Below are 24,306 nucleotides of genomic sequence, written 5' to 3'. Positions count from 1 at the left end.
TAGAAAAGAGTTAGGGGAAACATGATCACCACATACCAGATTCTCAGAGGAATTGATAGGGTAGATAAAGATAGTTTATTTAACACAGGTGCTATATGTACAAGGAGACACTGGTGGAGTCTTAGTACCCAAATGAGCCACAGAGACATTAGAAAGATTGTTTTCAGTACCAGATTAGTTAAGAAATGGAATGCATTAAGCAGTGATGTGGGGGAGGCAGACTCCATACACTGTTTCAAATGTAGATATGATAGAGGTTATCTTGAGATGATTTCGGGGCTTTTTAGTGTCCCCGCGGCCCGGTCCTCGACCAGGCCTCCACCCCCAGGAAGCAACCTGTGACAGCTGACCCAGGTACCTATTTTACTGCTAGGTAACAGGGGCATAGGGTGAAAGAAACTCTGCCTAATGTTTCTCGCCGGCGCCTGGGATCGAACCCAGGACCACAGGATCACAAGTCCAGCGTGCTGTCCGCTCGGCCGACCGGCTCCCTATAAACATTATTGCCAACAGCATTTGGTGTTCCTAGGCGGTCACCCATCCAAGTACTAACCAAACCCAACGTTGCTTAACTTCGCTGATCGGACGAGAAGCGGTGTTCTCAACGTGGTATGAGTATTATACGTATTTTACGTATTATACCTATTAGAGCCTAATAGACTCAGAAACATGTTCGACAGTTCATTGATGGTTGAGAGGCAGGACCAAAAAGCCGAAGCTCAGCCTCCTGCAAGCACAACTAGGTTACTACAGACCACACAAGTTAAATATGGAGAGATAAATACATCAGTAAAAGGGAAGAATAATTGATTTTTTGTACAATTTAACAATAGTTTTGAATACCTTACTTATATTTTTGTGATTGAAAATTATTTTGTTATTTTATTATTGCTTGTTCATTATTCCAACAATTATTTAATTATTCATGAATGAACACTGTTTTTTCGTGACATGATCCGCTCTCAAAGAATCTCGGAATAACACTTTAGCTACCCAGTAAAATGGTTACATTTTCTTTGTTACACCATTTTCTATGATTGAATCAGTTTTCTCACATCTGATATGCTAATAAAGTTCGTAAGTTTTATAATAAAAATAATTAACAACATTTTATTTATGCAAGAATACATTCACATGCTACATGAACTCGCTGTCAAGTATACAAAGACTAACGTAGCTGTCAAGTACTCAAAGACTTACGAAGCTGTCAAGTACTCAAAGACTTACGAAGCTTTCAAGTACTCAAAGACTTACGTAGCTGTCAAGTACTCAAAGACTTACGAAGCTGTCAAGTACTCAAAGACTTGCGAAGCTTTCAAGTACTCAAAGACTTACGTAGCGGTCAAGTACTCAAAGACTTACGAAGCTGTCAAGTATACAAAGACTTACGTAGTCGTCAAGTACTCAAAGACTTACGTAGCTGTCAAGTACACAAAGACTTACATAGCTGTCAAGTACTCAAAGACTTACGTTTCTGTCAAGTACACAAAGACCTACGTAGCTGCCAAGTACACAAAGACCTACGTAGCTGCCAAGTACACAAAGACCTACGTAGCTGCCAAGTACACAAAGACCTACGTAGCTGCCAAGTACACAAAGACCTACGTAGCTGCCAAGTACACAAAGACTTACGTAGCTGTCAAGTACACAAAGACTTACATAGCTGTCAAGTACTCAAAGACTTACGTTTCTGTCAAGTACACAAAGACCTACGTAGCTGCCAAGTACACAAAGACCTACGTAGCTGCCAAGTACACAAAGACCTACGTAGCTGCCAAGTACACAAAGACCTACGTAGCTGCCAAGTACACAAAGACTTACGTTGCTGTCAAGTACTCAAAGACTTACGTAGCTGCCAAGTACACAAAGACTTACGTAGCTGTCAAGTACACAAAGACTTACGTAGCTGTCAAGTCCACAAAGACAATATGCAGAAACAAGACGGGATGCTTCTGTCTCCCGCTTTCTCAAATGGCGTCTTTATTAGAGAAAGTGAGTGACTTAGCGATAATTCATCCAAATATGTTATCAGGTCACTGCTCACAGTAATATTGGTCCGACCACGGAGGAAGAATTGAAACAGGAATTTCCTTAAGTACTTTCGTATATTAATACATCTTCAACGTCTGTCGGGAAGTTGAAGATATAGCCTCGGCTACCAATGACTTTTGTGCAGTCACGGTTGGTCGAGTGGTTAAGGTACCGGGTACGCCAGTTGCATTGTGTTCCTGGCTGTTTGGGTTCGAATCCTTCTGGGGTGTGGAGTTTTCAGTTGCATATCGGCTTGGGGATCATTCACGCTTTTTCGCATATGTATGTATGTATGTATGTATGTATGTATGTATGTATGTATGTATGTATATATATATATAACAAAACACACACACACACACACACACACACACACACACACACAGCAAGCCGCGGGGTCAGAATAAAAAGTGTGAAAGTCGACCAAGATCAATTTCTCAAAAAAGTCGAAAAGTTAATGGCCAAGATCCAGTCTTGTGGAACCGGTTGGGCCACTTTCCCACGGTGAAGGTGACGACGACTGGGGTCAGTCCTAGGTGAAGGTGAAGGTGAAAGTGAGTGATATAGTGTCTCCATGATACCGTTTTTCGACCCAGCCCGCTTTGGTAATTTGTCACAGCCCACAAACTCCAGCCTGTTAACCTAACCTGAAAGGTTCGACCCCCAGCCACCCACCTAACCCAACAAACAACTGTCCATAGTACATAGTTATTTGGGGGGAGCGTAACGTGCACAATACGACTTACTAGTTGAGAACCCGGACTGACTGGGTTTAGTACCTCGTATGTGACTTAATATATTATTTGGGAAAACTTTCATTCTTAAACAACGCGAGTATAACAGAGTATAACCATTTTAAGGGTTATATATCACGTATAATATCTAATTTAAAGCGGCTCTATTTCAAGGTGAGGGGTAGGGAAGGTGAGGGGTAGGGAAGGTGAGGGGTAGGGAAGGTGAGGGGTAGGGAAGGTGAGGGGTAGGGAAGGAGAGGGGTAGGGAAGGTGAGGGGTAGGGAAGGTGAGGGGTAGGGAAGGTGAGGGGTAGGGAAGGAGAGGGGTAGGGAAGGTGAGGGGTAGGGAAGGAGAGGGGTAGGGAAGGTGAGGGGTAGGGAAGGAGAGGGGTAGGGAAGGTGAGGGGTAGGAAAGGTGAGGGGTAGGGAAGGTGAGGGGTAGGGAAGGTGAGGGGTAGGGAAGGAGAGGGGTAGGGAAGGTGAGGGGTAGGGAAGGAGAGGGGTAGGGAAGGTGAGGGGTAGGGAAGGAGAGGGGTAGGGAAGGTGAGGGGTAGGGAAGGTGAGGGGTAGGGAAGGAGAGGGGTAGGGAAGGTGAGGGGTAGGGAAGGTGAGGGGTAGGGAAGGAGAGGGGTAGGGAAGGTGAGGGGTAGGGAAGGAGAGGGGTAGGGAAGGTGAGGGGTAGGGAAGGAGAGGGGTAGGGAAGGTGAGGGGTAGGGAAGGTGAGGGGTAGGGAAGGTGAGGGGTAGGGAAGGAGAGGGGTAGGGAACGTGAGGGGTAGGGAAGGAGAGGGGTAGGGAAGGTGAGGGGTAGGGAAGGTGAGGGGTAGGGAAGGTGAGGGGTAGGGAAGGAGAGGGGTAGGGAAGGTGAGGGGTAGGGAAGGTGAGGGGTAGGGAAGGAGAGGGGTAGGGAAGGAGAGGGGTAGGGAAGGTGAGGGGTAGGGAAGGTGAGGGGTAGGGAAGGTGAGGGGTAGGGAAGGAGAGGGGTAGGGAAGGTGAGGGGTAGGGAAGGAGAGGGGTAGGGAAGGAGAGGGGTAGGGAAGGAGAGGGGTAGGGAAGGTGAGGGGTAGGGAAGGTGAGGGGTAGGGAAGGAGAGGGGTAGGGAAGGTGAGGGGTAGGGAAGGTGAGGGGTAGGGAAGGTGAGGGGTAGGGAAGGAGAGGGGTAGGGAAGGTGAGGGGTAGAGAAGGAGAGGGGTAGGGAAGGAGAGGGGTAGGGAAGGAGAGGGGTAGGGAAGGTGAGGGGTAGGGAAGGTGAGGGGTAGGGAAGGAGAGGGGTAGGGAAGGTGAGGGGTAGGGAAGGTGAGGGGTAGGGAAGGTGAGGGGTAGGGTAGGAGAGGGGTAGGGAAGGTGAGGGGTAGGGAAGGTGAGGGGTAGGGAAGGAGAGGGGTAGGGAAGGAGAGGGGTAGGGAAGGAGAGGGGTAGGGAAGGTGAGGGGTAGGGAAGGTGAGGGGTAGGGTAGGAGAGGGGTAGGGAAGGTGAGGGGTAGGGAAGGTGAGGGGTAGGGAAGGAGAGGGGTAGGGAAGGAGAGGGGTAGGGAAGGAGAGGGGTAGGGAAGGTGAGGGGTAGGGAAGGTGAGGGGTAGGGAAGGTGAGGGGTAGGGAAGGTGAGGGGTAGGGAAGGAGAGGGGTAGGGAAGGAGAGGGGTAGGGAAGGAGAGGGGTAGGGAAGGTGAGGGGTAGGGAAGGAGAGGGGTAGGGAAGGTGAGGGGTAGGGAAGGAGTGAGGGATGCTGGTCACATGAGGCATATCGAACATGATTTTGAACAAATCCACAAGGGCCGTGACGAGGATTCGAACCTACGTCCGAGAGCATCCCAGACGCTGCCTTAATCGACTGAGCTACGACATGGTCAAAAGAATTGAAACCAGAAGTTATTCTGTGTAATGAAGTAGGAGACATGATTATACTTAGCCATTACATTAGCCGTCATCCAGCTTTCTGGCTGTATTTTTTTTTTTTGGTCGCCCATGTGGGACCATATCTGACCTCATAGATTAGAGCCTCATACCTTTGACTTACCTCATAAGCTGGAACAACCAAGCTTGTCTCTCGCTCAAGCGTTAACCTGACGGTCTGATCTTTGCACAGTTTCTAAGCGTTTGTTTAGTACTTCTCTTATCTCTTTGTTGGTTCCCAATAGCTCTTTTCCACTCATATATATATATATATATATATATATATATATATATATATATATATATATATATATATATATATATATATATATATATATATTGGTAATCAATTAAATCAATGTTTTTTTCCCTGATGTGGATGTGTAGTCATTTTCCTGGCTGGAGGGAGTGGTTGGTAAGTGGAATCCAGGCTGCAATGAGTGGTTGGGACTTGGAAGGGACCTGGAACCATTCCTGGAGAGAGTGATTTGGCCCTGGAACCCCTAGCTGGGGGTGGGTGGGACCCCTGGAACTCTAGCTGAGGGTGGTTGGGCCCCCTGGAACCCTAGCTGGGGGTGGTTGGGCCCCCTGGAACCATAGGTAGAAGAGGGAAGGGGAGGTAGACCTGGACCTAGATTCAGGAAGCTCTGTGTATTTCTTCGCAAGTGGGTTTGCTACGAAGGTTCCTAAGTGCGCCCTAAGAAGATGCTTAGGTGCGATTCAATAAGGTATACTTAGGAAGAAAATTGTTGGTTCACCTGCGTGCCGATAGAGGTCACTACTGTGTTTCGTTTGGCCAATCAGAGAGCAGCAACATTCTTCATATTGAAGATTTAGCGCTGGCTTATCGGAGCTCTACTGCCTCCTATTTACGTCGAATTTTCTTATAAAATTAGTATATTTCGAAGTAAAACAATGTTTTTTTCAACTTCTACAGCCAGCACCGACATTGTAGTAAACAAATATGTTACATTTGTTGTTTACCTACGTAATTCTAAGAGATACTGTGTAGCTGTCCTTGTTGCTCGGAAGATGCGCTGACAATTATTGTATATATTTACTGAATTTACCCAAGGGCCACTAACTATCTAGTGACCTCGAAGAGGACAGAAAGCCGGCGGCTTGTTAAAGGGCCCGCCAATTGTCTTAATGATATTTTTTAGCTGGAATTTGGCATTTACGGCTTCAGCGGGTAGGCGGTTCCATGGTTTATAGCCCTCTTGGTGGAAAAAAACATCTGTTTTCAGTCCTACTTGAGAGAACATACTCTCCAACACTATATCTGTGATTGTCCTGTTATCAGTGACTTCATACCAAATGGTATGAGGTATTTTGAGCTCTGTAATTACTTCATACACTCAGGAATATTGGAAGATATTCTTGTGCTGCACCCAGATTTTGCCAGTGGAGGCTAATAGATCAGCATTAAGTATTTTGTTCTCTCCTAATTCCATGTATGACTGGCCATCCTGTGAGGTGAGGATGTTGGGTGAGCTTGTAGCTGGTTTTTGATCTACACTGTGTGGTCCTTTATACAGAATAGGGAAGCAGCACATTGCTCTGTATACCTAAACATGTTTAAAAATACATTGTCTGAGAGGAGTTTTGTAGAAACTGGTAAGAGTAATTATAATATAATGTTTCCATGATTCAGTGCTTACCTCTTGTGAAAATTGCTTAGAGTTGTTTAGTCAGAGTTGATTTGTTTTTTGTATTTAGGCTGGTATTTTCTAAATTGATTCCATGTACAGTATGTCTAACCATCCTGTGAGATGGGAGTATTAGATAAACTTATAGCTAGTTTTTTATCTACACTGTGTAATATTCCATATAGAATAGGGTAGCAGCACATTGCTGTGTATACCTAATCTTCTTAATAAAAAAAATCAGTAATAAAGATTTTAAATTATAGTTTGTATTATTACAAATACAGTACTGTATTATCCTTATTAAATCATGTTGACCATGGATCATTAAGATCTCATGTTGATATGTAATACAAGTCATATTTCTTTTGAACTGCTAATCCATGCTAATCATTCATTAAATTGTGCATTATGTCTCAATTTTTTACTTCCTTGGATATACTGTACAGTACAAAAAGATAGGATAAAAATAAACCAGTAATATTTCTTTCATTATATTTTTCATTTAAATAACTGCATCAATATTTTTACAGCTGACAGGATTTGTTTTCCCATACAGGTGCATTATTTGTTAAAAAAAAATTTGGTTTATTGTTACACACAATGGTGCTACATAGCCTTCCCAGTTTGGTGCCTTCTTTTAATACTTACTGATTAAAAAATAAATAATAAATACATTTTATTCAGGAAAAGTACATACAGTTGATTTACAAACATAATGTTGGATTTATAGGCAGAGCTAGTACATACAATACCTAAAGCCACTAATACTTATAGCATTTAGGGCAAGGTGTGGGGGGAAAAACACAGACTAAAACTTAATAGTAATCGGGATTAGGTATAAATTGTGTTGAAAGAAGGAATAAAAAATACAAAAAGGGGGTTAACATAGCATAAATCAGCAATTGCACATGTTGGTGAACAGCGTTGTTTAAAAAATAGCAAGACATGGGTTGACATTTAGGAGGTAAGTTAGGTTACATGGAGTTAATTAGGCAGTACTTGGTTTAATTCTTAAACTGGTTGAGAGAGGTACAGCCTTTGACATGATTCGGGAGGTCATTCCACATTCTGGGTCCCTTGATTTGTAGAGCACTCCTAGTTTGGTTACACACAGCCAAATTGAGTAACAGGAAGAGGTCTTGGACACAAATTTGTTCCATGCTAAATGTAGAGGAATCAGCTGAGTATTCCTCAAATAAAATAAGTTGCCTCAGCTTATAAGGTAAATAAAATAAGCATTTCTCAAATAAGTAGCTGCCTCACCTCACTGCCTTACTGCTATATAGCCTTCCCGGCATGGTGCCTTCTTTTGATAATTACTTGTTCCACACCCAAATTGTATAACAGGAAGAGGTCTTGGACCCCTACTTCCCTCTCTCTTTTTTAATAATCTATATAGTCATAATTATAGCTTTAAGTATTCAATGAATAAAGTTTGTGACATTTTTACCCTTTTCCTTACCTAACATCATTTGTGCAGCATATTTTTATTTTATGTCTCACCCAGATTTAATTTCAAAATAAAACCAAACTAAATAAATTATAAATGGGTATGTATAACTAAGGTACACCCTTACTACTAGGTGAACAGGGGCATTTGGTGATAGTAAATGATCCCATCAGGCAGGGCTCATCACCTTCTCTCATATTTCATGTTCACCAGTGTTTATTTACTTAATAACTACTGGTATAATATCTTGCTATTATAAAACTAATTCTACTATCATCAAACACATATTTACTTCAAGTTTCAAGCAGAGAATGCATATATAACTAACACGAAGGATTCCTCTTCACTAGATTCACCAGCTATAATATTTTGGTCATGTTCCAATATCATAAATCGATCCCAGTGTTATGTAGTAGAGAAAAAATGACTTATATCCAGTTTACGTAAAGCTACGAGTGGTCGAAACCACACTTAAATCCCGGAATGAACTTACGAAGGTTTTTCCACTTAGGGTAGCTCTTTGAATACGGACGTAGCCGCCACGAAGGCGCTAAGACGGAAAACGCTCTTAGCTAAGAGGAAAAACCTTCGTAAGTACCTTCCTGAATCCGGCCCCTGGAACTTAGGCTTGGAGGGAGTGGTTGGGCCCTAAATCATTCTCATATATTGCCACATTGTTTATCTTATCAAATATTCATTCCTGTGTCTATAATATTTATTGTTGTTCTTCCGTGTTCTCACCTATATAGAGCAGTGTTCTCACCTATATATACAGGCTCTATATAGCTCTGTGTATAGAGCAGAGCAGCGGTCCGCGTGCACGGAGTGAAAGTCTCGGTGTTCTGAGGGAAGGGGGAGGGTAGTGGGGAGGAGGGGAAGAGGAGGCTGTTTGACATGGGGAAGGGGTAAGGGGTGGGGGTGTGGGGAGGGGGGGAGGTTGGCTGTGTTTAGGCAAGTCATACCTCCTCTCTCCTCCCTCACGAGACTTCCGGTGTGAGAGAGAGAGAGAGAGAGAGAGAGAGAGAGAGAGAGAGAGTTGATGAAGCCAAATCATTTATGTGTACAATCTGGATCAAAAACTGTAGCAAAAGGGAAAGTTGTCTTGTGTGTCTATAAGGTATGTGAGGTGGATGTCATCCACCTGCCCCTGTAGTGAGAGTGGATGAGGCTCCTCCGCCTGGACGGCTGTCATCCACCTAGCACCACTGGATGACCGTCAGGTTGAACTCGGGTTTCTAAATTACAGCGCCATTGCTCTATCACCCAGGTCAGGATGCTCTCAGCCTCGCAGCAAAGAAGTTCCCTCTAATATCTGTATCTTATTTCTGTATCCGCCTATATGTACCGAGGTTCGACTCTTGGGCCCCGACTTTTCCCATCCCAATGACATTTCTATCAGTTCATTTTAACTAATGTTTGATTTTATCCCAAACTCTCCCTCCTTCAGTTCATTTGATTTACTCACAACAAATCGTTTGAGTACATATTTGTGGTTCCAGTTAAATTAGATTCCATCCATGACTTTTAATTCAGCTGCTGAATCTGCTGAACATATCACTTATACTTTGCCACTACTCTTTAGTATCTTAGATGTCTCGATCATGCCTCTCTTACCTGTCTCTCATCTAATGTGTTAATATCCAACTCTCTCTGTCTTTCCTCGTACTTCAACCCTCTCAGTTCTGAGTCTTGTAACGTTCTCTGAACTTTCTCAGGTTTCTTCATATACCCTTTTCTTGGTGTGCTCACCTAGCTGTGCTTGCGGGGGTTGAGCTTATCTCTTTGGGTTGAGCTTTAGCTCTTCGTCCAACCCAAGTGGCTGGACATGATTCGAGGTGGCTTTTATTCCTTCTGCTTGAAGTGTGTACTCACCTACATGTGCATGCAGGGTTATCCCTCACTAATATACGTCGATGATTCATTTTCAATCATTTTTTTTTATGATCATGTTAAACTGTTATGGACAAGTATGCCATTTACTTATATAATCTATTCATTTATTTAATGCTGTCGCTCTGTTGAAGGTTCCTTTAACATCTCTGTGACACAGTTCTTTCTCATCGTTTCCATTTATGTCCCTTCATTCTACTGTTCTTCACTTTGAGCATTTGTTTCTCTGTCTACATCGTCAATTTCCCTTGGAATTTTGTATGTCGTTGTCATATCTGCCCTGTGCTCTATCCATGCATGCTCACTATCCATTCATGGCCTCGTTTCTCAGCCTCCTTAGCTCAGGAACCAGCCTCTCTTTACAAGGGGGGAAAGGAATTGTCAGGGGGAAGTACCAAGCCTCTGTTTACAAGGGGGGAAAGGAATTGTCAGGGGGAAGTGCCAAGCCTCTGTTTACAAGGGGGGAAAGGAATTGTCAGGGGGAAGTGCCAAGCCTCTGTTTACAAGGGGGGAAAGGAATTGTCAGGGGGAAGTGCCAAGCCTCTGTTTACAAGTTAATTGATATTTTCTTGTTTACTTATGTGTTAATGACATTGTTTTCACGCCGGCGCAGTAGGCTAAGGAAAGAGTCTCGTGTAGAAGGCACAGTACACGCGAGGTGAGCCTTTTGTTTATGTTTTTGAAGGTTATTAAGATGTTGTTTTGGTCCAGTGGTGATATCTTGGGGTTATGGTGTGGGAGCTGGAGTTAGGTCGTCTGTTTTGTGTGTGTGTGTGTGTGTGTGTGTGTGTGTGTGTGTGTGTGTGTGTGTGTGTGAGTGTGTGTGTGTGTGTGTGTGAGTGTGTGTGTGTATGTGTGTGTGTGTGTGTGTGTGTGTGTGTGTGTGTGTGTGTGTGTGTGTGTGTGTGTGTGTGTGTGTGTGTGTGTGTGTGTGTGTGTGTGTGTGTGTGTGTGTGTGTGTGTGTGTGTGTGTGTGTGTGTGTGTGTGTGTGTGTGTGTGTGAGTGTGTATGTGTGTGTGTGTGTGTGTGTGTGTGTGTGTGTGTGTGTGTGTGTGTGTGTGTGAGTGTGTGTGTGTGTGTGTGAGTGTGTATGTGTGTGTGTGTGTGTGTGTGTGTGTGTGTGTGTGTGTGTGTGTGTGTGTGTGTGTGTGAGTGTGTGTGTGTGTGTGTGTGTGTGAGTGTGTGTGTGTGTTTGGGGCGGAGGCCTTGTATTCGTTTCATCTAATATCATTTACATTTGTCATTGTCCATTTCTAATAAAAAAAACACAGGAATTATTAACAACAATTAAAGTTTCAAGTATTCATTATTATAATACAGTATACATGGGCATACATACAAAAAAATATCATAGCTTGTATTTAAACAAAATTTAACAAAATTTGAACATTATAACACTAGAAAAAAGCTTAACAAGTTCTTCTAAAAATATATATTTAACTACATTGTTCAGCGTACAAGAGTTCTCTAGATGGCACAAAGTTGAACAACAAGGACCAATAACTGATGGACAACGGCTAGGAATTATCAAGGAATTTTCGTGTCCACTGACGAAACCTTTACATCTATTCTCGACCATGGTGGGTTGGTTTGTATAATGTAACTTACAAGTTTCAGAACTACACAATGTTTAGAGCTTTAGAACTCTAATTTATAGAGTTATCAATTATTATAGCTCATGAAAATTGCTAACCAAGCCGACGTGATTGAGGAAAGATGTAAATGTTTCGTAAGGGGGGGAATTGAAGTCCTTGAGGAATCCTGTCCCAGAACGTCGTTTAAGGGTCAAGTCAATTAGGCAATTATCAAGATCTCAAACCATGGGGGAGGATTCTAAAAAAATTCTAACAAAAATTCTAAGTTGAAATTCTAAGTTAATCCTTAAGCCACGTCCTGGTCCAGAAACTGGAGGGAACTGAACGTGAACATTTGATTAGTACTATTAGTTGAAACAACGTATGAGAGCCGTAGTGGTGTTTGTGCATGAAGGTACAACAATTCTCACGTCAATTGTTATTAAGTTGGCGTACGATACTTTTTTTGTTTACTATTTTTTCTACCACAGACGTGGCCACATATTTAGAGTGCTAACTAGCATATATGCATTTTCTTCTGTGGCTTCTGGCCGAGGCGGGTGAGAGGTTCTGTACCTTCATGCCAAACTATTCTGATGTGTGACTAGCAGATAGGCTCACAGGTGATGCTGACCAGTGGATAGTCTTCCTGAGAGAGAGGGAGAGAGAGGGAGAGAGGGAGAGGGAGAGGGAGAGAGGATCGTGGAGGGAGGGCACAGGGAAAATGAGGTGATTATGAGAAAATGACTATTTATCACAAGGAAAGGAGGTGGAGACTAGGTGGAGGTGGACATTATAATGAAGTGAAGAACAGCACTCAACCACTCATCGAGATTCGAACGCCGACCAGAAAGAATCTAGGCCTACGTTCCGACGAATCCCAGTGCTTGGAATGAAAGGCACAAAGGTAGTTAGTCACAGTGAAAAAAGATTATAGGACCTAACCTCATCCTCAATGATCATCGGACCTCCATAACTGGGTTTCAGAATAAATATTAAACTGGCTTTTGATTTAGGAAAGAGTCGTAGGATAATGCATTAGTTGAAAAGGGATAGTGGGCCAAGGACTCATTTTTAACGACCAGGGAAGAAGACCTCGCTATTAAGGCCGTCAGGATTGCCTGTTCGCTATACGGGAGCCAGGAGTAAAAAGAGTTCGTTATATGGGGGCAAGGAATAAAAAAAGAGTTCGTTATATGGGGCAAGGAATAAAAAAAGAGTTCGTTATATGGGGGCAAGGAATAAAAAAAGAGTTCGTTATATGGGGCAAGGAATTAAAAAGAGTTCATTATATGGGGCAAGGAATTAAAAAGAGTTCATTATATGGGGCAAGGAATTAAAAAGAGTTCATTATATGGGGCAAGGAATTAAAAAGAGCTCGTTATATGGGGCAAGGAATTAAAAAGAGTTCATTATATGGGGCAAGGAATTAAAAAGAGCTCGTTATATGGGGCAAGGAATTAAAAAGAGCTCGCTATATAGGGGGGTCCATAAATAAAAAGAGTTCGTTGTAAAAAGGAGTTATTATTAAGGGGGTTCCTTATAAGACAGAGTTGAAGGGCTGGTTTTCTAAGGAGTAAGGGTTGAAGACCTTAAATTTAAAAATGGTCAGAGCGTTCTTTATAAGACCAGAGCTGCATAAATACAATTTATTTATAATTATAATCACACAAGTGAACCAGAGTTGAATAAATCGTTGTATAAGGAACCAGGGTTGAATAAATCGTTGTATAAGGAACCAGGGTTGAATAAATCGTTGTATAAGGAACCAGGGTTGAATAAATCGTTATATAAGGAACCAGGGTTGAATAAATCGTTGTATAAGGAACCAGGATTGAATAAATCGTTGTATAAGGAACCAGGGTTGAATAAATCGTTATATAAGGAACCAGGGTTGAATAAATCGTTGTATAAGGAACCAGGATTGAATAAATCGTTGTATAAGGAACCAGGGTTGAATAAATCGTTATATAAGGAACCAGGGTTGAATAAATCGTTGTATAAGGAACCAGGATTGAATAAATCGTTGTATAAGGAACCAGGGTTGAATAAATCGTTATATAAGGAACCAGGATTGAATAAATCGTTGTATAAGGAACCAGGATTGAATAAATCGTTGTATAAGGAACCAGGGTTGAATAAATCGTTATATAAGGAACCAGGATTGAATAAATCGTTGTATAAGGAACCAGGATTGAATAGATCGTTGCTGGATAAAGGTCAGGGATAAAGATAACTTGATAAAGGTCAGGGTAGAAGAGGTGATCGATTTGGGTTTGGGAAAAACTGGTTGTAAATCAACTCCCGGTAGATGGAAGCCACGAACCGGGTGCAAGGAACCGTAATTGAAGGGAATGTTATAAGGTAATCTTGGTTGATGGGAACGTAATAGAGAGAATCAAAGTTGCCGGAGATAGAAGGAATCATGATTGCAGGCGATCATGATAAATATATTTATACTTAAGATAACAGAAGGACTTAAGAGTTGAAAAGACCTGGAGAGTATAGACAGTTGACGGGGGCGTAATAGATGGGAATATGAGGATAGACAGATTGGAGACAGCCGTAAACAGGCTCGCAAGAGACAGTGAGTATGACAAAGAATATATATATATATATATATATATATATATATATATATATATATATATATATATAGAGAGAGAGAGAGAGAGAGAGAGAGAGAGAGAGAGAGAGAGAGAGAGAGAGAGAGAGAGAGAGAGAGAGAGAGAGAGAGAGAGAGAGACGGTGATTTACATGTTGATAAGTGTTAATATATTAAGATGATAACAGATGCGTTATGTTGCTGCTGGAATGTTGAGTGGGTGATTGACTGGGCACCCGTCTGCGCCATGATATGTCGTACCAGCGCGTCGTTACAATCAAGTCGTTATACTTGTCGTTACAGATGATTTTTTTGTAGATTTTTTTTGTGGGGGTGTTTAAAAGAGAGAGATGCCGTCTGCCTTGGTTCTGTTCCGGTCCCCGACCCGCACTAAGATGTCGTCGACCTGGTCCAAGACGATTGTGCCGACGTTTTCCATTCCGTTAATGAATTTGACGTTGGCGTCGAAGGTGGAGTCCAACCACCGACCCAGGTTGCCGCCTACCGGAATCACGTCAGCCGAGGTCAGGAGGCAAGAATGCTCGTCAAATGTATATATATTTTGGCATGTATATATAGGGGAAAAAAAACAAGAAACATTCCCCCCAATTCTATCTATCATGCTCCTGAACAAAATTAATTGTTGTCGTCATTGTAAAGTACAGAGTTATTTACTGGTGAAGGTATATATATATATATATATATATATATATATATATATATATATATATATATATATATATATATATATATATATATATATATATATATATATATATATATATATATGTATTGGGTCGTTGTGGGGTACGACGCAAGGTCGTGAACATGGGAACAAAACATTGTTTTGTTGCACTGAAGGAAACTACTTAGCATGTTCAAGTCCTTGTCGTCCTGTAGGAGCGCTGTCCGGTCTATGTAAGGAGGTCGTCCTCGTAAGAGCGCCGTCAGGGGGTCGTGTCAGTCGTAGCCAGGCAGAGGCTGAGGGCTCACGATGCTCTCTTGAGCACCGTGGGAGAGAGCGCCATGCTGAAGGAAGCTATGCTGGCAGGAGCCTCGGACCAGCGCGTTCCAGTGGGCGACTTCCTTGGCGTTATTCCCGTCCCACTGGGCCAAATGTTGCGCTCATTAGCATCGTCGTCATTACACAGGAATTCTAACAACCAACGGCCGAGATTCACCAGCCATTTGCGTGTCAACTAACGAAACCTGTAGATCTTTGCAGGCTCATGGCAGCTTCCTGAACAGTTTACGAGGTCGGAAATGCTACGAAGTCATTCACGATCCAAGGTCATATAGGGGGAACCTCTTAGCGATTCAGAGTTCATAATTGTCTAATAAACACAAACTAAATCGCCATGACTGACAAAAGATATAAAGGTTTCGTCAATAGACACATAAATGATCGATGCATCCTGACCAAAGTCAACATTGCAGCATGCAAAGAGATACAAAAAAATGATATAGGCCTACTCTATATAGGCTTACAAAAGCAAGGAAGAGTAGAAGACATTTATTATCATGCAATAATTGTTGATTATCCAACAGAACTTCCTAACATACTCAGATGACGTGATTAATAACATACTCAAAACATCAATGTTATATCATGTTATCGTGAGGTGGGGTGGGGGGGGTTGTTATGCTGTGAGAGGGGCGCGTGCGTGGGGGGGGGGGGGAGAGATTACCTGTGCATGCTGAGTGCGTTAATTGTGGATAGTTGTTATAGTTGCTACATTGGATAGTTGCTATGGCATACCGTGGCGTTGTGGATAGTTGTGGCTGTTGGGTGCGTTAATTGTGGTTGTTGGGTGCGTTAATTGTGGTTGTTGGGTGCGTTAATTGTGGTTGTTGGGTGCGTTAATTGTGGTTGTTGGGTGCGTTAATTGTGGATAATTGTGGTTGTTGGGTGCGTTGTTAGAATATAGTTGCGCATGCAGAGTGCATTGCTAGAAAGTGGTTGTGCATGCTGTGCGTTGTGGGAGAGCAGTTCTGCAATGTGGGTGCGTTGCTGGGAGTTGCGCATGCTGAGTGCGTTGTTAGAGTACTGGCGCATGCCAAGCGCATCGGGTCACAGAGTGCAGAGAGCAAGGTCAGCTGGTCATGCGTAAAGGTCAGTTTATTCGTTCTGATGCACATACAGAGTTGACCCCCCCCCCTGATTCAGAGTGACCCCTCTTGACCTAAAGTGACTGTTAGTGACCCCAAACCCAGCGTGACCTCCCTTAGTGCTCGGGGGGGGGGGGAGGAGGTCACACTTTTCCCCAAATCACCTCAATATTTTCCCTATTAATGTCACCTCAGTGCGCCCTATACAACCAAAGGTCACAGAGGTCAGACACTTGTGACGTCAGTTAAGTGGCGTAGTGGATTAAAATTGGTCTTAAGTTCACATCAATCTCAGTATCAAGTCCAGTCAGACTTTGTGGAATAAGTCCGCTAAATGTAGTCTTTGCACTGATTATTTTGGTGAATATTTTATTTGGTATTTTGATTCGTTGACAATATGATTTATATGATTTTTATGATTTTTATGATTTTTATGATTTTTTTATGATTTATGATTTTTTTTTCTCTAGTAAATATTGTTGTAATGTTGTCACGTTACGCCTTCAGTGTCAGCGAGCTCTATTGCGTCAGTGTCAGCGAGCTCTATTGCGTCAGTGTCAGCGAGCTCTATTGCGTCAGTGTCAGCGAGCTCTATTGCGTCAGTGTCAGCGAGCTCTATTGCGTCAGTGTCAGCGAGCTCTATTGCGTCAGTGTCAGCGAGCTCTATTGCGTCAGTGTCAGCGATCTCTATTGCGTCAGTGTCAGCGAGCTCTATTGCGTCAGTGTCAGCGAGCTCTATTGCGTCAGTGTCAGCGAGCTCTATTGCGTCAGTGTCAGCGAGCTCTATTGCGTCAGTGTCAGCGAGCTCTATTGCGCCAGTGTCAGCGAGCTCTATTGCGTCAGTGTCAGCGAGCTCTATTGCGTCAGTATCACGGAGCTCTATTGCGTCAGTGTCAAAAAGTTCTATAATAAATTAGACGTGTTAGTTGAGCTCACTACATGACGTACTCTAATGTTGTGTTGGGTGTCTCACTAAATGCTGTGGGCTCATAAATTTCAGCTCACTTAATGTAGTAAGTTCATAAATTGCTCACTCAATACAGCAATGGGCTCATAAGGTGCTAACTAATGTTGCATATCAATTGCTCATTCGCTAACTGCATTCCCCCAGAGATATTTTACACCTAAGATGGCCAGCCACCACAGGTGTAAGGTGGCTGTGGTGGCAATTTACTTTGGGCAAAACCCACTCACTCGCCTCATCCGCCACACACATAACCTTATTAAAACGTTTTTGTGTAGGTGTTTTAACGTTACATTAACGTTAAAAAAATTATATATAGTTGTTACGAAGTGTGTAAATTAGTGTGCCTGATCATGCGATTGGGTAAAGGAGCGTAGCTTTTTGAGAAGTGACATTACGTCCTGAGCTTACCGAAGAGGGTTCCTAGGCCTGAGAGAGCGAAGGAGATTTGGTTGGCGTTACTTTGCTCCGAGTCCTGCCGCTTGCTCCGGAAGAGGGTTTGGGAGAGGCTCCCGAGGGCTGCTCCTGCTCCTTCGCCTAGCTGCTCGGCCAGGGCTCCAGCTTCGTGGAAGAAACGACGAGAGATTAGACGGTGAGGACGGACAGGTCGGCCACTTTCACGTATTTCATGAAGATTTGTAGCGGACATAAGGGCAGGATGCCGTCTTTTCAGATGTCTCATGCCCCACCTAGCATGCTAGCTCCAGTAGCACAGTGTTTCAAACCCTTTTAGTTCATAATATACTGGGATATATATACTGGTCCCCAGGACTATATGCAACTGAAAACTCACACCCCAGAAGTGACTCGAACCCATACTGCCAGGAGCAACGCAACTGGTATGTACAGGACGCCTTAATCAACTAGGCGTCCTGTACAACTATATATATATATATATATATATATATATATATATATATATATATATATATATATATATATATATATATATCCCATAATATATTGAGATATTATCTACAGCATGGATGGAAATTGTACAAGAATTTTGAGATCTACGTGTGGGTACTATTTACATTTTTAAATAATTTATATATTTAATACATGTAGAATACGGCATAAATAAAATATACAGTATAATATAGTAATGAGTCTTGCACCGTGGGACGTCATACAACTGTCCCCCCCCTCCCATCCCCCACTCAATGATTGATGACATGGTGGATGATTGATTGATAGATGCTGGTGGTGATGAGGGCATGTCAGAGGCTGCTCATGCATCATATAACAACATCAGCTGGGAAGATATGTAACCCTTTAAAGGCAGGAGTGTCAAATAAATTATTTAATTACGTGTTTAGTACGGCTCTAAGACATGATCCATACGAGAACTGATGGTGTCAAAAGGTGAGTGGAAATGTTTATATAAAAGGTTAAATAGCCGAAATTATAATAATAATAATAATTGGAAATATAATTTGTCAAAGCTCGAGTTTCGGCAGATAACATTAAACATTTACTTTGGGCAAAACCTATCGTTAAATTGTTAAATATCATTATAAACTAGAAAAACAAGTAGCTACCAAAAGGCTTTGACTTTTGTGGGTTTAGTGTTCATTTGTGTTTCAACGCGTTAATTGGTTTGTTGTTATTCCTGGGTTGTGTTGTACACGACAAGGGCGAACAAGTGACTTATCGCCAGATATTGCTTCGCATATATGTATATAAATACATATATGTAAGTACATATATGTATGTAAGTATAGTATTAGGGGCGGAACATTATGCCACCACAGCGTCGTCTTCCATATGCGACACTACAGTGTTATATTTGTTAGGTTAGGTTGGGATAGGTTAAGTTACGTTATGTTAGGTTAAGTAAGGTTAATTTAGGTTACGTAAGGTTAGGTTAAGTAAGGTTAGTCTGGGTTAGGTTAGGTTACGTAAAGCTAGGTTAGGTAAAATTAGGTGAGGTTAGGTTAAGTAAGGCTAGTTTGGGTTAGGTTAGTTTTGGTTAGATTAGGTTAGGTGAGGTGAGGTGTACTTAAAGAATAGCGATCACATATAGAACACCTACTTACCTCGGATATTAAACCATTTTTCACAAGTAAGCAAAAGGAATACACGCACAGCATCCCAAGCAATAGAACTTTGCTACTCACTGCCGCCGAATGACGCAGCCAGGGCGCCGACGCCGTGAGATACCCCGCTCCCGACCGCCGCGCCCAGGGCATCCCCAGCGTCGAATGCACCGCCGCCAAGACCATTAGCACCGTGGGCGAGTCCTTTCCCGATGGGGGCTCCAAGAGCATCGCCGCCAGCAACAGCGCCGCTCCCGACGGCGGCTCCAATTGCGCCGGCGGCGTGAGATAAGCCACCACCGACTAAAGAGCCAAGGGCTTCTCCTTTCTTCCCTACAGCGCCTCCTAGGGCACCACCTCCTAGGGCACCACCTCCCAGGGCACCACCTTTTAGGCCACCGCCTCCTAGGGCTCCGGCGTCGCCCGCGAAGCCGCCACCGACGGCGCTAGAGAGCCCCGGGAGGTTGAGGTACACTACGTCGTTGTCGTGGTTCTCGTAGCCGTGGAAGATCCGCTTTGCACTGTAGATACCCACGGGGATGCGCCCGCCAAGTGCCTGGCTTAATCCCACATATGCCTTGCCTGACACTGTGAAACACAAGAGAGGCACTGTGGTTAGTGAATCATGCGGAGGTACTGTGGTTAGTGAATCATGTGGAGGTATTGTGGTTAGTGAATCTCATCAAGGCACTGAGATTAGTGAATCTCATCAAGGCACTGGGGTTAGTGAATCACATCAAGGCACTGAGATTAGTGAATCACATCAAGGCACTGAGATTAGTGAATCACATCAAGGCACTGAGATTAGTGAATCTCATCAAGGCACTGAGATTAGTGAATCTCATCAAGGCACTGGGGTTAGTGAATCACATCAAGGCACTGAGATTAGTGAATCACATCAAGACACTGAGATTAGTGAATCACATCAAGGCACTGAGATTAGTGAATCACATCAAGGCACTGAGATTAGTGAATCACATCAAGGCACTGAGATTAGTGAATCACATCAAGGCACTGAGATTAGTGAATCACATCAAGGCACTGAGATTAGTGAATCACATCAAGGCACTGAGATTAGTGAATCTTATCAAGGCACTGAGATTAGTGAATAACATCAAGACACTAGGGTTAGTGAATCTCATCAAGGCACTGAGATTAGCAAATCACATCAAGGCACTAGGGTTAGTGAATCTCATCAAGGCACTAAGATTAGCGAATCTCATCAGGGCACTAAGATTAGCGAATCTCATCAGGGCACTGAGATTAGCGAATCTCATCAAGGCACTGAGATTAGCGAATCACATCAAGACACTGAGATTAGCGAATCACATCAAGGCACTGAGATTGGCGAATCACATCAAGGCACTGAGATTAGCGAATCACATCAAGGCACTGAGATTGGCGAATCACATCAAGGCAATGAGATTAGCGAATCACGTCAAGGCACTGAGATTAGTGAGTGAACACGAAATTGAAAATCAAAAGCATCAATGTTATATAAGTAGATAAAAGTTGGTAGAAGCAGATATAAGTAGATAAAGTAGATATAAAAAGGTACAGGTATAATTAAGTAGGCATAAATATAATTAGATATAGCACATGTGTTCTTTATTTTGTAAATAACTTATATAATTATTATAGGTCATAGAGATACGTCAATTTTAATTAATGATTTTGGTCAGGTAGGCCGCATGCGGGCATGGTCAGGTAGGCCGCATGCGGGCATGGTCAGGTAGGCCGCATGCGGGCATGGTCAGGTAGGCCGCATGCGGGCATGGTCAGGTAGGCCGCATGCGGGCATGGTCAGGTAGGCCGCATGTGGGCATGGTCAGATAGGCCGCATGCGGGCATGGTCAGGTAGGCCGCATGCGGGCATGGTCAGGTAGGCCGCATGCGGGCATGATCAGGTAGGCCGCATGCGGGCATGGTCAAGTAGGCCGCATGCGGGCATGGTCAGGTAGGCCGCATGCGTTCATGAGCAAGCATAGTCCGTGCATGAGCAAGGCCTGGTGGACTACGCATGACTGTTAACGATTCCGCCACCACAAGAAGTGGCACGGGCATGAATAACCCCGTCACACACCTACCAATGTCAGCCTTATAGAGGTATAGCGAGTTATACCTGCCACAGGCAGGTGTGTGTGGGGCAAGCCAGGTGTACTCACACTTGTGTTGAGGCGCTGGGTGGGCCAGGACCCCCGTGGCGACCAGTAGGAGCAGCAGCTTCATCCTTGCAATCTGCAACAATGTTAAAGCGGCGAAGTGAGTTCGAGTCCGTTGCATATATCAATGTGCAGCATTGCGCGTTTTAATGTGATTATTTAATTGCTCGTTGCACACTGTTAAAACGTGAGTCAATTCAGTGTGTGTGCGTACTTACCTAGTTGCGGGGGTTGAGCTCTGGCTCTTTGGTCCCGCCAAAGAGCAATGTGTGTGTACTTACCTAGTTGTGCTTGCGGGGGTTGAGCTCTGGCTCTTTGGTCCCGCCTCTCAACCGTCAATCAACTGGTGTACAGGTTCCTGAGCCTACTGGTCTCTATCATATCTACGCTTGAAACTGAGTGTGCGTGCGAGAGAGTGAATGAGTGCATGTGAGAGAGTGTGTGTGAGAGTGAGAGCGATTCTACAGAGTAGTGGTGCCGACTGGTGGCTCCTCTCCTCTTCTCTACCTCGAACCAACGGCCAGAACTTTCTCAATCTTACGCAACGAGTCACTCTGCGTGAAAGTGAATGCTTCCGGCAATGCCACACGGATTGTGAATACTGCACAATTATTCACAACTCCACCTTGCGGGAATTGTGAATAATGCCGTTCTCGTTGACAGAATGCAACCCACAACAGTTGTCTAGTTCCTGGGTACCTATTTTACTGCTAGATGAAGAGAGAGAGAGGCATTAAGTGAAAGGAAACTCGTCCTAATGCTGTCCCGGCCGGGGATCGAACCCGGAATCTTGACTTACGAGTCGAGGTCGTAGACCATCCAGCAAGGGACGGCATTCCAGGTTTACACTTGTCCTCCAATTCACTTAAGATTACGAGGTCTTACACACATAGTGTGATTGAGACCTCGTAAAGTTCATCGTAGCCGATTACGAGGGACGCGGTAAACTAAGTTCATGTCTACTCTCAAGTTAGTACCTTGGTGCTAGTAGTAAAGTAGTGCTGCTAGTAGGTGCTAGTAGTAGAGTACTGCTAGTAGGTGCTAGTAGCAGAGTACTGCTAGTAGGTGCTAGTAGTAGAGCAATACTGCTAGTAGGTGCTAGTAGTAGAGTACTGCTAGTAGGTGCTAGTAGTAGAGTACTGCTAGTAGGTGCTAGTAGTAGAGCAGTACTGCTAGTAGGTGCTAGTAGTAGAGTACTGCTAGTAGGTGCTAGTAGTAGAGTACTGCTAGTAGGTGCTAGTAGTCGAGCAATACTGCTAGTAGGTGCTAGTAGTAGAGTACTGCTAGTAGGTGCTAGTAGTAGAGCAGTACTGCTAGTAGGTGCTAGTAGTAGAGTACTGCTAGTAGGTGCTAGTAGTAGAGCAGTACTGCTAGTAGGTGCAAGTAGTAGAGCAGTACTGCTAGTAGGTGCTAGTAGTAGAGTACTGCTAGTAGGTGCTAGTAGTAGAGCAATACTGCTAGTAGGTGCTAGTAGTAGAGCAGTACTGCTAGTAGGTGCTAGTAGTAGAGTACTGCTAGTAGGTGCTAGTAGTAGAGCAGTACTGCTAGTAGGTGCAAGTAGTAGAGCAGTACTGCTAGTACTAGTTAATACTGCTAGTAGTGCTTCACTCTTGCTGTCACAGGCTTCAAGGTGCTTCAGTTGTAAACATTCGCAGCTCCTTATACTCTCCCAACCTGTACATTATTAGGGCTTTTGTGGGTGTTGTGTAGGGTGTATAGCAACACACCTGGTATAGCAACACACCTGGTATAGCAACACACCTGGTATAGCAACACACCTGGTATAACAACACCTGGTATAGCAACACACCTGGTATAGCAACACACCTGGTATAGCAACACCTGGTATAGCAACACACCTGGTATAGCAACACACCTGGTATAGCAACACACCTGGTATAGCAACACACCTGGTATAACAACACCTGGTATAGCAACACACCTGGTATAGCAACACACCTGGTATAGCAACACACCTGGTATAGCAACACACCTGGTATAGCAACACACCTGGTATAGCAACACACCTGGTATTGCCACACACCTGGTATAGCAACACACCTGGTATAGCAACACACCTGGTATAGCCACACACCTGGTATAGCAACACACCTGGTATAGCAACACACCTGGTATAGCAACACACCTGGTATAGCAACACACCTGGTATAGCAACACACCTGGTATAGCAACACACCTGGTATAGCCACACACCTGGTATAGCAACACCTGGTATAGCAACACACCTGGTATAGCAACACACCTGGTATAGCCACACACCTGGTATAGCCACACACCTGGTATAGCAACACACCTGGTATAGCAACTCCTGGTATAGCAACACCTGGTATAGCAACACCTGGTATAGCAACACACCTGGTATAGCAACACCTGGTATAGCAACACACCTGGTATAGCAACACCTGGTATAGCAACACCTGGTATAGCAACTCCTGGTATAGAAACACCTGGTATAGCAACACACCTGGTATAGCAACTCCTGGTATAGAAACACCTGGTTTAGCAACACACCTGGTATAGCAACATACCTGGTATAGCAACTCCTGGTATAGCAACACACCTGGTATAGCAACACACCTGGTATAGCAACACACCTGGTATAGCAACACACCTGGTATAACACCACACACCTAGTATATCAACACACCTGGTATAGCAACACACCTAGTATAGCCACACACCTGGTATAGCAACACACCTAGTATAGCCACACACCTGGTATAGCAACACACCTGGTATATCAACACACCTAGTATATCAACACACCTGGTATAGCAACACACCTAGTATAGCCACACACCTGGTATAGCAACACACCTAGTATAGCCACACACCTGGTATAGCAACACACCTGGTATATCAACACACCTAGTATATCAACACACCTGGTATAACAACACACACCTGGTATAACACCACACACCTAGTATATCAACACACCTGGTATAGCAACACACCTAGTATAGCCACACACCTGGTATAGCAACACACCTAGTATAGCCACACACCTGGTATAGCAACACACCTGGTATATCAACACACCTAGTATATCAACACACCTGGTATAACAACACACACCTGGTATAACAACACACACCTGGTACAAGCGGGCAGTGTTGACAGCAGGGAGGTACCTGAGCGACTGAGGTGAAGAGAGACCTCTGGCCTCCACCAAGCTGGGCTCTCCA

General features: G+C 43.7%; 1 long non-coding RNA gene and 1 pseudogene across 1 annotated transcript in view; one reads left to right on the top strand and one right to left on the bottom strand.

Annotated features, from left to right (window-relative positions):
• LOC138369037 (uncharacterized) overlaps positions 1 to 24,306 on the top strand; it is a 160,875-nt gene that overhangs the window by 114,765 nt on the left and 21,804 nt on the right. The gene's annotated exons all lie outside the window — the stretch shown is intronic.
• On the bottom strand, positions 505 to 623 carry LOC123757047 (5S ribosomal RNA; annotated as a pseudogene).

The sequence above is a fragment of the Procambarus clarkii genome, chromosome 26 (assembly GCF_040958095.1).
Source record: "Procambarus clarkii isolate CNS0578487 chromosome 26, FALCON_Pclarkii_2.0, whole genome shotgun sequence".
Taxonomy (NCBI): domain Eukaryota; kingdom Metazoa; phylum Arthropoda; class Malacostraca; order Decapoda; family Cambaridae; genus Procambarus; species Procambarus clarkii.
Note: the sequence above shows the minus strand (reverse complement) of the source record. Positions and strands in the feature narration are given on the sequence as shown.